Here is a 13,891-nt window from a genome sequence, read left to right on the forward strand (position 1 = left end):
TTCCTATGAGTTCACTGTGACATGGTGGTCTTATACCCGAAAAGAATGGATCATGCTTTAAAATATGCAGACAAGCCACAGGCCTTCTAGGATACAAGAATAATCTGCGACGAGAAACCAACGCTGCGAGATGTATGACGTCAACAAAACACCAGGTAGGTAACGACACCACCCCTCCCGTCCTATTTCCCTTCGCTCGATATTTTAAAGAAATGTGTTTGTTTTAATAGAAATGAACACTAAAACATTTTCATATATACCTATTCTTTTATCTAATGCAGTGTAACCATTTAACATTGTACCAGAGAATGTGATCGCGAGCAGGAGTGGCCAAATCACCGCAGGGTTGTTGGGGTGGATCCATGCAAGTGTTGTCAGGGGAGGTGACGGATGTCGGCCCTGGCTGATTTACTGGCGGCAGATATTTGAGGATCCTTGAGGAGGTTTTTCTCCCAACAGTTAGGGATATGGTGTTTTCTGAAACGAATCCCTTCTATCTTATTGAGGACAACAGCCCCTTCTATACCGTGTCGTCCAAGATAAACATCCCAACACCGCGCTTCTGTCACATCCACCCAGATCTCCGGATCTCAACCCAATTGAAAACGTGTGGGCATGTCAAAATACATCCATCAAGCCGTTTTAATTTGTTTTTCTCAGTGATCCCAACAAATTTTGCATTTTGTTTGTCCAGGCCATCGTTTAAGTCACTCACTGATTAATTGACAATTCTCTAAAAACATCGAGGTAGTCAAATGATTCAGCCGTAGCATGAGGGTGTCTAGAGATTGTACCAGTAATGAAGGAAGGAAATATACTACTTTGTACAGTTACCCAAAGGTCCATCTGTATTATTTACAGTTTTAGTGGAGATTTCATTTGATTTATGGGTGTCCCTTATGTATATTCATACTCCTCCTCGTATGACAACCAGGATTACAGTAAAAAAGAAAAAAGAAAAGAAAAGTGTATGGAGTCGGTTACCTTGACGAAAACTAATACACTTTCGTCTATGGCCAAAGGTGCGCAAATCGAAAATAGGGGAGATACAGGACAGAGAAGAGGGAAGATCGACCCTTCCTTTTCTAAGTCCCCATCGTGTTTACCTTGCGGGGACCAAAATAAATGTGACGCGTAACTCATTGCTGCGATCTACCAATTAGTCCATATATTGCTACACGTTTGTGAGAACGATTATTTTGTAATTATGTGTTTGTTTTTCCAAATTCATGTATGTTATGCATTCTTTTTGTTTTATTGTACTTCTCTTACGTGTTTTGGTAATTATTTGTGCTATTCTGTACAATAATCTTGTACGTATGCGCGTTTTGCCACCGGGAGATTTAACAGGCCTTGCGACGCCATTCGTTGAGAAACACCGACGGGAAATTATTCATTAAGTGTGTTGCCTCGATTCTGGGTCATTATTAAAACCATATAGTGGATATCCAGAACAAATAGACATTAGTATCCATCTCAGCCTGATATTTGAGCCTATCAAGTGCCCCAAATGCCGAAAAAAGTGATTAAAAAAACAAGTAATTCTAACCATAGACAGTAGTGGTGTTTCGGTATTTAAAGGTGTGTAGTTTTACCCAGTAGTCCAGGGGCAGAGCCTCCTGGCTAGGGAATTGACTGTATATTCTTAAAGCCACGTGGGTCCAGGCGTATCAATTACTATGGGGGTCAGGGGCAGAGCCCCCTGACTAGGCTTATATATTACTACCGGGCTCTAGGGTGCGTAGCCCTCTGGCTAAGTGTAGATTTTTACCGAACGATGGGGTTGGTTCCCGAATAGTTTTTCGAAATTCGTCGGTCCGTAGATTGTCAAATTGTACGTAGAGTTTTATCCGCTGATTTTAAACATTTTTTGTTTCTCTATTCCTCTTAATTCAGTCTGTTTTACCCCGTAATTTCCCTGATCTACTTAGTGCCCTCCCCTGCTAACAAATCACATCAAGCTTGTCGGCTGGAGAATGCGACGGAAATGATCATCAGATTCAATGTCATCACACGAGAACAAATCTGATGATATGAATATTGTCAGAGAAGACCCGATTGTCATAGTCGGAAATTGACCGACATTTCTTCCTGAAGCCATGTTTCACCAATGCAAAGGATGTCGACATTTTTCTACGTGACCATCATTTCAATTTCTTCAAAGTGATCAGCGAAAGATTGCACACTAATATGTTCTAATTTGATTGTATAGCATAATGTGATCTTTGATCTTGCTGACTTGTGTGACGGCGTCAATTAAGTTGGTTGTTCTTGTACTTGTTTTCGTTCAAAAATACTTTTACATTTTTAGGGAAAATATCTGAATTTGTGAAGAGTTCTAGGTGTATATCTTTGCCCCTGATTGTTATACTGAAACTAGAATAAAATTGATGTGTCATGTTTGTCTTACATGCTTTTGCATTTGATATATATTCAAATTCTTTTGCAAGAAAATCTGTGTTTTCTTCCTCTGTGTCTGGGTGACATAAGTACACTACCTGGGGACGTTCTACACCTTGTTGTGGTTTGGCTCGGCAGTGAGGTCGTAGAGTACAAACTCACAACATCTCGTCGTCTCACTCCAGGAGGTATATACAATGTTAAATATCTCCTTTCACCTCCACTTCTCCAAGAAGTGGAGGTGAATATCTCCTTCTAAGTTGGAAAAGGATGAGCTTAAGGTGGTAACACTCCTATCAGAGCCGCGGCGAGGAAACGTTTTGCCCTACAAGTACGTGAACGCCTATGAGGGAAACTATTTTACATTACCAGGAGCTCCCTTACATCTAAGAGTATATTGTATTTGTATTTCCGCTGGCAACAGTCTTTCTAAAACAACCACGAGCTAGAATGGAATTCCTCTTATTTATAGATTTTAAAAATACTTCTCATCTTATTAATTCCATCCGGAAATCCCGAGAACTTTCTCATGACATCTTTACTTTTATTCATTGGGTTTTACGTATTTTCAAGTTTTACGATGGATCTTTTTTGAGAAGCTCCTTTAATTCTTTATCTTATGTTAATTATTTTACCACTTTTATTATACAAATATCTTATTTTTATATTCTAGACTTTATTTTAACGTCAATTTTATCTTTAATAATATGTAAGAAAGAACCACAATGCACAAGGATCTCCCGCTTAAGAACTGACGTGGGGAGGTACAAGAAGCAGGCAGGGGGAATTAGGGAATTGGTCTTTGTGCCTGTTGGGCTGCTGAGGAATCCCCGGAAGGGGCCTTCCTTAGTCCAAGATAAGTGGTTGTGGAGATCGATAGAACATAGGGAGTGAGAGATTTGTCGAGGTATTTCTTCGGAAAGTGACCAAAGTGATTCGGTGCCTTTTTGATATGTTTATTTTTATTGCTCTTATTGTTTTCAATGCTTTCGTTGTTTTGTTTTGCCGCTTTACTATTTCGATAGATGTTTTTAGAACTTTTATATGGCATTTTCCCTCGCAATCATCATGTAAAAGGAAAAAGGATTAATTAACTGAACTGAATGGTGAATAACCAGCCCTGATTTTCTTTGTGCCTTATTCTTCTACTAATTGCGTCGGAGCCTCTCCTCGTCTAAAATTCACGCATACCAGCTTTTATATTCTCGCACCAAACACGTACACCATACACACACTCTACACTTGCATGCACACAATCTATCGCTCCTTTCCTCACATCGTCTTCTACACTATCCCTCTTCTCACAAACAACACTCACGTTCTCATAAGCCAACTAAATGAGTGGGGACGCTACGTTTACATTTCCTTTGCGAGAAATAATTGTATCCGTAGTTCACTACAACTGCACCACATGTTATATTTCTGGTGCCGAGCGGTGGGACGAACTTTAGTAGTTTAATGAACTTGCTGGAGATCATGCTTAATGCCGATAAAGTAACAACCGTAACTACAGGTTAAGCTAGCGCCGGGAGAACAAAGGTCTGCCTTAATTACTCCTAAACAAATACAGGTAAAAAGTAAACAAACAGTTGTTAAACACTTACAGCTGTGCACTTCATTTGGTATTTGCTTTCTTAGTTGTGTTAAATGCTTCTTGCATTGTTTATAATTCCATTAATTGCAACATGAAAAAGCGAAGTAGGCGAGCACTTGATGATCATGGTATCCCCGGGACATCCTGTGCGAGTTCACCGCGGTCAGCTGAAGGATCGCGCGATATGTCTACGCAGCTAAGATCTCGCCATGTACGAGGAATTAAGTCAAAGATGTCAGCAATTGAGTGATCAACTCGCCGCCATGCAAGAGCGATATGTTGCATTCGCTGAAAGCTATGGCGCTCGTAACGGCAACAGTAATAGTGTAGTGGACGTGAGGTACCTCTACTGTGAGAGTCCAGACAGCAGCAGCACTCGCTCAGCACCATCTGTGTGCATTCTTGGCAACCTTCTGCGACCTCTGGAGTGTTACTATCATTATTATTAAAAAATCTATTTTATCTGTTTTATCTTATTTTTTAGTTTTCTTTTACGGCCTCAAATTTACATTTTCAATTTCTTTTATTGATCAAGTGAGTTTTATTTTTATTTATTTTATTTAAAAAACAAGACAAACGAGGGTATATAAGTGTTTTGTCGCCGAACTCTTTATTCGGTTGTTGTGCTCGTCTTGTTAGCGGGTTTTACGCTTCACCCGGCCGGACTGGACGCCTCCTTGGTGTTTTCTTTGATCTACTAGAGAGAGAGATAAGAATAGTATTGTTTACAAGAGGCCAGTTAGGTTGCGTTATGTGCAATGTATTATTTTAGAATATACAAACTGAGGGATCTCAGGTTTTCCTTTAATGTTTTGGTTTTGTTTTATCCTTGGTTTCGTCCTTTTTATTTGTTTTATTGTTCTTGTTTGTTTTAATGGACACTATGAGAAAGCATATTAAAATTAAAAGAATGATTAAAATTAAAAGGAACAGTATGCTTAAAGTGCCTGACTGAAAAAAAAGTTAAATATTAAGGGTCGTGGCGAGCGGGTGATGCTGTAATAACACGCCTTGCTACCACTCTATAAAACGGACACCCTGTCCGAAAGTCATACTCTGCAAAGATCCGCATTGTAGTCTTATTGCAAAGTAGAGATACGCTACAATAATAATGGTAATTGGAACGGTAACAGTAATAGTAATGTTGCTAATTCTATTCCATATTCAGTAGAATACGTAATTTATAGATTTTGTCCCGCTTTCCAAGGCCGAAACTCCTCACAGCCTTTAAATTGTAACCAGGAGCTTGAATCCTGGATTCAACATACAGAGAACGGGACGCAGCCGCGAACAAATGATGCTTATCTCCGGGCTGCCAGGAGTTCTTGTGATACAGCCGACCATATTGTGAACTTGCCTGTTTTCGATGGGTTGAATTTACAGAAAAGATCTGACTTAAATTCAGGAGTACTTGCTCGTCCACTGACTTCTGCAACCATCTGAGTGGGTATTAACTAGCTCCAGGGAAAGCACCGATTGACTCATTTGTAAATATATAATCGGTGGTTTACCAAGGCGTGAGAGATTACCCGAGGTCAATAGGAATGCCCGACGAGTTAATCCGGGTATTTCTTCAAGGTTGCCTCAGTGGCTGAGGAAAGGATTGGCTTTGAAAGAGGAAGATTCGAGTAATATTAAATGTGCTGGAAGCCAGGTAAAATCAAATTTGTCACGTGTTCGGAAATCACCGTTAAATTTATTGCTCATTCCATAATTCTCGTACCCTCAGTGAGAAAGATTGCAGAGGGAGGCAGAATGTTATGCCATCAAATTCAAGTAAGTGTTGTATCTGTAATGAGGCGGGTCACATTTCTAGAAATTGTCCCTTTTCCTCCGCCCACGGGGCACGCCCATTTCCCAGCTTCCCGTGCGGCGAATCCAGGAGCCTAAAACGGTTGAATCTGTCAAAGGTTCGGATATGATCACACCAATTAATGATCATATTAAGGTGGGAAGACCCCTTGTATCTCTGAAGGTCAACAGGATAATCTGTACTTGCTTCAAAGCTACCGGGTCGGAGATAACATTAATGAAGGAAGATTTGAATGATAAAATGAATATCAAGTCATTTAGACCTTCTCCTTGCACGTTAAAAGGTGCTTCAGGCCGTTCGTTTTGCACGGTTGGGTCTGTAACAATATCCTTTTTTCTTGGCGAAGCAGTAAAATGTAAGCATGAGGTCAACATCGTCTCGGAGGAAGTCTGATTCCCAGGTGATATTTAAAACGCATGGATTGGTTAAGGAGATTTAACTCTAGAATGGTCTCTTTCCACTCTCCAACAAAGGAACTATGATACACTTAACAGGGTTTGTGTTCGAATGACATTTAGTGACACACCATCCTTGTGTATCAAAATGCAACATGAGCGTCGTATGCCTAAACAATCGAGTAAAACGGAAGGTACTATGCCACTGTTTTGTGCAAAGACCGTAGTTTGCCCACCAGAGATTGGGAAATTCGTGTTAGGGGTCGTTACAGACCGAAGTAGGATGGATGCTATTGTCGTAGACAAAACGGCCCAGGTGTTGATTCCTCGCAGCATTACGATCGTTCTCCGTAATTTTGCAAGGAGCGCATATCGCTTCTCTTAAATCTTTGAACCCACAAGGGATATTTTTTTTGTAAATTCTGATTTAGAAAACAATATTAGTAAAGAGTGTCATAATTCTGACACCACTCATCGTGATAGAAGCGATGATTTTTCAGATTGTTTTTATAATAATGGTTTATTTTTTTATTTTGGTGATGATTTTATTGATAATGTAAATGTTCTGAATTTTGATGGTTTGCGTTTTCCAGGTGTTTATAGTTCGAGTTTTCATGATTTTATGGATTCCTCTGATGCGCAACATGGTACCGCCGATTTCGGTTATAGTGCTGATGACTTCGAGTATGAACGTTTTGACCATTTCCACTCCTTCGGATGAGTCTTTCATACAGGCGGCTAAACTTGATCATCTTGGCTCACATAGACAAGATCAGTTGATGGCTGAATTGCAATGCCATGCATTGAATCCGCACCACTGGGAAAGGTACCTTCTATTAAACACTATATCCCCACAGCAAATTCGGACGTAATACACACTCGCCAGTGCTGGAGAGTATTCCCTTCTGCGTTGATTATAGGTAGCTAAATCGAGTCACTACAGTAGACGCATACCCCATGCCCAGGTTAGATCAGATGATTGACGAATTGTCAGGTACACAATGATTTTTTGCACTTGATGCAAAGTCCGCCTACTGGGCAGTAGAAGTAGAACCAAGGGATAGACACTAGATTGCTTTTTGTGATGGTTTTATGTTGGTTTAATTCAAATGTATGCCTTTTGGCTTGGCAATAGCCCCTAGCACATTTCTACTTTTCAATGCAGATCTAGGCTTAGTTTTGGGTAAGCATGCTTTAGCACAATTAGACGATGTCATCCTTTATTCAAGATCTTTAGATGAGTATGTATCTCAACTTAACGAGGTTCTTGGCCTTTTAGCTCGAACAGGATTCCATCTGAATGTGTCAAATGTTAACTTTATGTAAACTTTCTTAGGCTTTCTCATTATCCCGCAGTGAATATCTTCTGATCCTGAGAAGGTAGAAGCCATGGATGGCAAGTGCTTGATTCACAGCAGGTGGCTGAGGCATAACTGAATGATCCGCTGTAAAATGAGATCATACTCTACCTCAGGGAAGGGAGGGCACCAAGGAGGATGATTCCGCTCCCGCTCGTATCTTGCCGGAGAGGGTAATACAACAACTCGTCATTCCTCGATCTTTAAGAGGTAAGGTGCTGATATTGGTTCCTTGTGACAAATCTGCTGGTCACCAAGGCATATTTCTAACGCATTGCTGGCTTAGAGATCAATATCATATTCCGCAAATGTCGGAGGTTCGGATTATGTATTTTTATTTGTTCTTATATACATTTTACTTCATCCTTAACTTTATCCTTATATTTTAGGGAACTATAACTATTTTATTCTATATATATATTTTTTATTTTATACATTCACTATTTTTAATACTGGGCTGAGAACTTGCGTGTATTCTTTTACAATATATTTTTTTTTACTGTTTTTTATAGTATTTTTATGGGGAGTAAGGGGTTGTAACCCCAAGGTTAAGTCATGCAAGCTATTTTTTTTAAGCAGAAACTGCCACGCCATCTAGGGAGGGGGGAATTAGTTAGTTCGTTCCCGGAGCTAGTTACTAGTCCACTAATTAAATCCTTGCTGGGGGTCGGCTATATATAGCCTAGGAACAGAGTGGAAGAAGGCAGGGGGTCTAGGTTGTATCGTCCTCGTCCTGATAGCGGCCGATGTACACCCGGCAGAAGCTAGTGACTTTGTTTTTTGTGTTCCCCTGCGGTCGTAAGGACGAGGTTTTTAATGGCAGTAAGGTGGGATGTTTTAAGTTTTCCATTTTTATAGTATAAACAGAGTGTTCCTTTATCCTTGTTTTAGGTTCTGGTTCTGGATTTTTATCGTTCGTTTTTTAATGTTCATGTGTTTAATGTTTACTCTTCGTATTTTATCAGTGTTAATTGTTTTACTTTTGTTCAAGTGTTTTAATAAATGTATTTTTAAGATTCGTGAGTGAAATTCCTCCTTTTTACTTTAACCCTTTAAGATTCCATAACTTGTCTACCTGTGGCAAGCAATTGACTACCTTCTATCAGCCCTTCAGGCTGACACGCACTCCCCTCGGAATTTAACAGCTTACCAGACAAACTCTTGTGGATTAGGTCATTTTTCCTTTTCTTACGTACATACTTTTCCTTTTTATCAATTTACGCTCTTCTAGACGTCTTCGCCTTTCGGTACATGTATTGTTCCTGGACGTACTAACCAGGTAGTGGGAGCGCTAATGACCTAATTAGCAAGAGTGATTAAGAGTCAATCACTACAGTGGCAGTCACGCTACTTTTACTTTTCCTTTGCGAGATATAATTGTATCTGCAGTTAACTAGGGGCGGGTGGATAGGGGGGGGGGGGAGTCGTGGATCACTGCGCATTTGCAGTTAGGGAATAGATCCCTCGCACACGCCTCTCCGTCTAAAATACACGCACATCAGTCTTTTACATTCTCGCGCCAAACACATACACTTACCCACTATCTCTCAGTTCCTTCCACTCTTCCCGACACATCGCCATTTCTTCCTTACATGTATACAAACGTTCCCATACGTCAATTAAATGGGTGGTGGCACCGCGCACTTTTTATACATCTAGCGAGAAGTATGTAATCGTATGCAAGTTTCTACAGGTATCACGAAGGGAGGGTGGGGGAGGGATGCTCGCAGGGGTGGTTGGCACAGACATAGAGGTTGTATGAGCGTTGATGATTTTGCAGGATGGAGGTATAAGACGTTCTCATAAGGGGAGGGGATGCGAAAGGGAAGGGTTGGTAGGAGGATTGGTCGTGGGCAGGGGAGAGGAGGGAGGATGGGGTTTGGAGGGAGGGGGATGGATCTGCTGCGAGTGATGCTTCTTTTCTGCATTCCTGCTTCTGAGTAGGCATCACAAGCAATTTGTTGATGGTAGACTGGTCACAGAACATTCCAATCAGCAAGTCATATCTTGTTTTCGATATCTTGATTGATCATAGGTGGTTCGAAGATTGTGATCACTGGGTAAAACACATGGGTCATTTATTTCAACTAATCCAGACGTTTCGGGCGAATAATATGGACAAGAAATCTTCCAAATATTTACTAATCAACTGATATAATACAATGTAGTAATTATGAGATACAAACTAATCAATAACTATGAGATAATATAAACAATATAGTAATTAAAATACAAACATATTTAAGCACTAATGTAACAATAAATAAAATAAACTAAGATAAGAACATTAATAAGAGCATAATAAAGGATGATACTGTAGAAAACTATAATTTGTAAAATTTCTTGATAATGTTAGATCAATTGACTTAAACTTAAGACATCCGTCCAGCCTCCTTTATCACTCACCTGGCCTTGGCTGGGGTCTATAATGGATCAAGACTACATCACTGGGGCGTCATTTCAACTGCCTTAATGCAGTTTTTCTTGCTCTGATAGCTTTTTGACATCAGACCACCATGGTACTAGAGGTCGACGGTACTGCCCGCTACTTTTGGGAATGAATGCTTCTGCTGCGAGATGAATTCGTGATGTGAGGTGATTAACAGCATCTTGAACACACTGGAAATCATTCACCGATCCTTGCAATACTTCAGTTTATCCAAAAAGATTCCAGTCCGCATGTTCAAGTCGCCATCTATGCACTTCATTGGCTGGAATACCTACTCCTCCTCCATAAGTATTACATGGAATCGACTACTTTCCAAGTCTTCCATGACCTGCCAAGTGAAATTCAGCTGTGGATCAGGTTAACCAACTGACAGGTCAGTATTGGAGAATGTTCAAGTTTGAATTTGGAAATGTGTGGATGTGTCACTGTTCAGTAAAACTGCATCTTCTTTTGAGAACAAGGACTCCAAGGCACTTCCTCGAGGTTTGCACAAAGTGTCTCCCCAGAGCTGATGCCGACCATTGAAGTCTCGCAAGAGTAGAAATGAATGAGGCAACTGCCCAAGTAGATCTTCCAAATCATCTGTGTTGAGATTATGTGGAGGAAGATAGATGCAACAGTGTAAGATCGTGTTAAGCCTAGTCTCACAGCCCTCACCTGCAGGTTCATCTGGAGATGGAGGGTCTGAAAGGGAATATCCTGATGTATCACCATTGCTACTTCTCCATGAGATCCATTATGAAAGGTCCTATATTGGGTTTGAACTTGGAATCCTCTCAGGGAAATGGGACGATATTCCCTAGTCATAATCTCTTGTAACTGAGTTACATGAAGCTATCAGATGTTGCATTTCTTCCCGTATCACATGAATTCCCTGATAGTTCTATTGGATTAAGGTATCCAGTTCTTCAGGTTGACAAACTATGTCTTCATAAGGTGTTTGGCAGCACCTGTGGTCAAGGCTTGCCCCACACCTTTAGGAACTAATTTCCACAAGTTTTCTTTGGATAGGCTGAGGATTTCTTTTGCCTGGGCAAAGTATGGGCCTGAGCCTTTGGTTCAGGCTGATGCGAGGATCATGTTGACACACCTAAACTATCGTCCGATGTACTTCAAAAATACATAATTGATACACCATCAATGGTGGTCTTCACTATTAGATATTTACTAAATGAGACTTTCATATTTACCAGGTAAGATTTGCTTAATGGATTGAGGAGGACTTTTCTCCTTACCTGGTTTTGGAGCTTGGGAACCATTACAATTCCCATTCTTGCCCTTTGGTAGCTGGAAAGGATCCAGAGTGACATGTGATGTTCCAGAGGGATTGGCCAGGGGATTGCATAGGTCGTCAGGGAGAGAGTTAGTTCTTGTAAATTTGTAGAAATCATATAAATTAGAATTCTTTTCCTCACCCCTCACCCACCATGGAGTCCAACAAGGGGAATCTATAGTTGGGACTCAAAATCTCCCAACAGCTATAGGGGTAGTGAGGAAATTAAGCAGTCACTTTTAGTGCTGATGGCAGTTACGGGACCTATGAGCTACCGACTGGACAGTGCTTACTTGACCCTAATCATATTTGACCAGCCGATTGACTTGACCGGGCTTTGATCAAGCCACCCGTCTAACCAGAATAGAGGACCAAAGAGGTGTGTTGCGAGCTGCAGGGCGTAACATGCAGCATTGCTCAACCCCCAGGACTCCTGCCTCTTGTTAATATGGGACACCACGCACGACAAACGCACGTAGAAGAGGTGGAATAAACAAGGAGTGGGTGCACCATTCCCCTCTCATAGTCCTTTGATGCACCAGGAAGGTATTTTGTCTCATCCCTCACTGGTGACCCCTCCAGTATGGCTAGCCCTCTGGTCTGGCTCACCATATTGGGACCTCAAGCCCCCCACCGCGGCAAGGCAGGCTCCCGTTAGGGGGGAAGCATTGGTGAATTTAGCACATCACTAAGCATACAAATAACAAATTTCTAGAGGCAAGAATTTGTGCAGCAAGGTAAGTGCATATCATCCGACTCCTAGGGATGCAATAAGGAATTGTTGTCTACCAAACCAGACTAATCAGTCAGAAAGAAAACCAATTCAAATAAATACAGGGGGGACTTTATTATTCCGTAAAAATAAAATTATAAGTGATTTTGGTATTTATGTGAGAGATTTGATATCTATGGGAGATGATACTCATTAAGGTTAGAAACCTTAATATTCTTTAATATGGTTTCAGGATATTTTCCCAATGTAAGTAGTATTACAGCTACTTCACAAGAATTTGAAGAATGTAAAGGTTTAGGAATTATATCTCTGAATTAGAATTACCAATGGAAAGTGGTATTGTGTATACAGTCTTATGGGTGGCCTGTGGAATAATGAGCTTTAATTAAGTAATGTACATAATTTGGTTAATGAGCTTTAATTAAGTAATGTACACAATTTAATTAGTTAATGAGCTTTAGTTTGTTGCAAGGCTAGATTTTAGATTCTTACTATTTCTCTGCTTCCCCCTTGGAAGTCCACTACTTCTGTTCTACGCACACACATATGACGTATACGTGCACAGATGTGTAATGTGTAATGTATATGTGCACATACACACGCACACACACATATACATTATATATATTTATGTATATATATGTATATATATGTATATATATATATATATATATATATATATATATATGTATGTGTATATTCATATATATGCATACACACTCGCACACACATATATGTGTATATATATGTATATATGTAAATATGTATATATGTATATATATATATTAAATACACATGTATATATAATTAATATATATATATATAATTATTTTATATATATCAATATATATATTCGCATTTATTGCTTAATCAGGCCTTCGGCATATTCGTGTGTTTTCCTGTACTTCCCTTCGTTGTTCGAATTGCAACTTGTTCAACATAAATTACACACACACATACAAATATATGTGTGTGTGCTTGTTTGTGTGTGTGTGTGTGTGTGTGTGTGTGTGTGTGTAAATACATACACACTCATATATGTATATGTACATACACAGGTACATATATGTGTGAATACATATATCACACACACACATATGCATATATATATATATATATATATATATATATAAATAAACATGTGTATATATATGTATACATGTGTAATATACATGTATATTACACACATACATATACATATAAACATATACGTGTATATGTGTGTGTGTTCTCGGAAATATATACGGAAATAGTACGGCACAGATGTTAATTCCGAATATTGCAACAAGGGTCATTGTTCGACCGGAATAACAAGACATTTTTCTTGTACTAGACCTACGAAGTGGGAGGATATACAGTGAAAGCTCTTCCGGCCGAGAAGAGAGGCACAATCTCTAATGTATTTATATATATATATATATATACACACACATTAGAGATTATACCTTTCTTCTCGGTCCCAGTAATGCGGTCATATTAACTGTAATTATACGATATATATATATATATATATATATATTTGATTTTTTATCAGTAATGCGAAAGAGAACATTTTTTTTTTTTTTTTTTTTTTTTTATTAGTATCCGCAGATTATGCTTTGATAATAAATCTTGCATCCGCATCTTATTGAAAACTCAGTGAAGTCTTCGCTTCATCGAATATGACTAATTGAGGAAAGGTTTGAAAAAGGAAAAGAGGACGAGTGGGTGATTAGACCGAACAATTCTGGAATCCGAATAATTCTGCAGAAAATGGGACTATTTATGCCTCTTTCGTTGCAGTATCAAATTGGTAGGATGGATTAAGGGGGTATTAAAAGCATTGTTCCAAAGACCCTCCCAGGCAAAATAAACAACAACCCTACGTCTTGATGTC

This window comes from Penaeus chinensis, chromosome 42 (assembly GCF_019202785.1).
Source record: "Penaeus chinensis breed Huanghai No. 1 chromosome 42, ASM1920278v2, whole genome shotgun sequence".
Classification (NCBI taxonomy): Eukaryota; Metazoa; Arthropoda; class Malacostraca; order Decapoda; family Penaeidae; genus Penaeus; species Penaeus chinensis.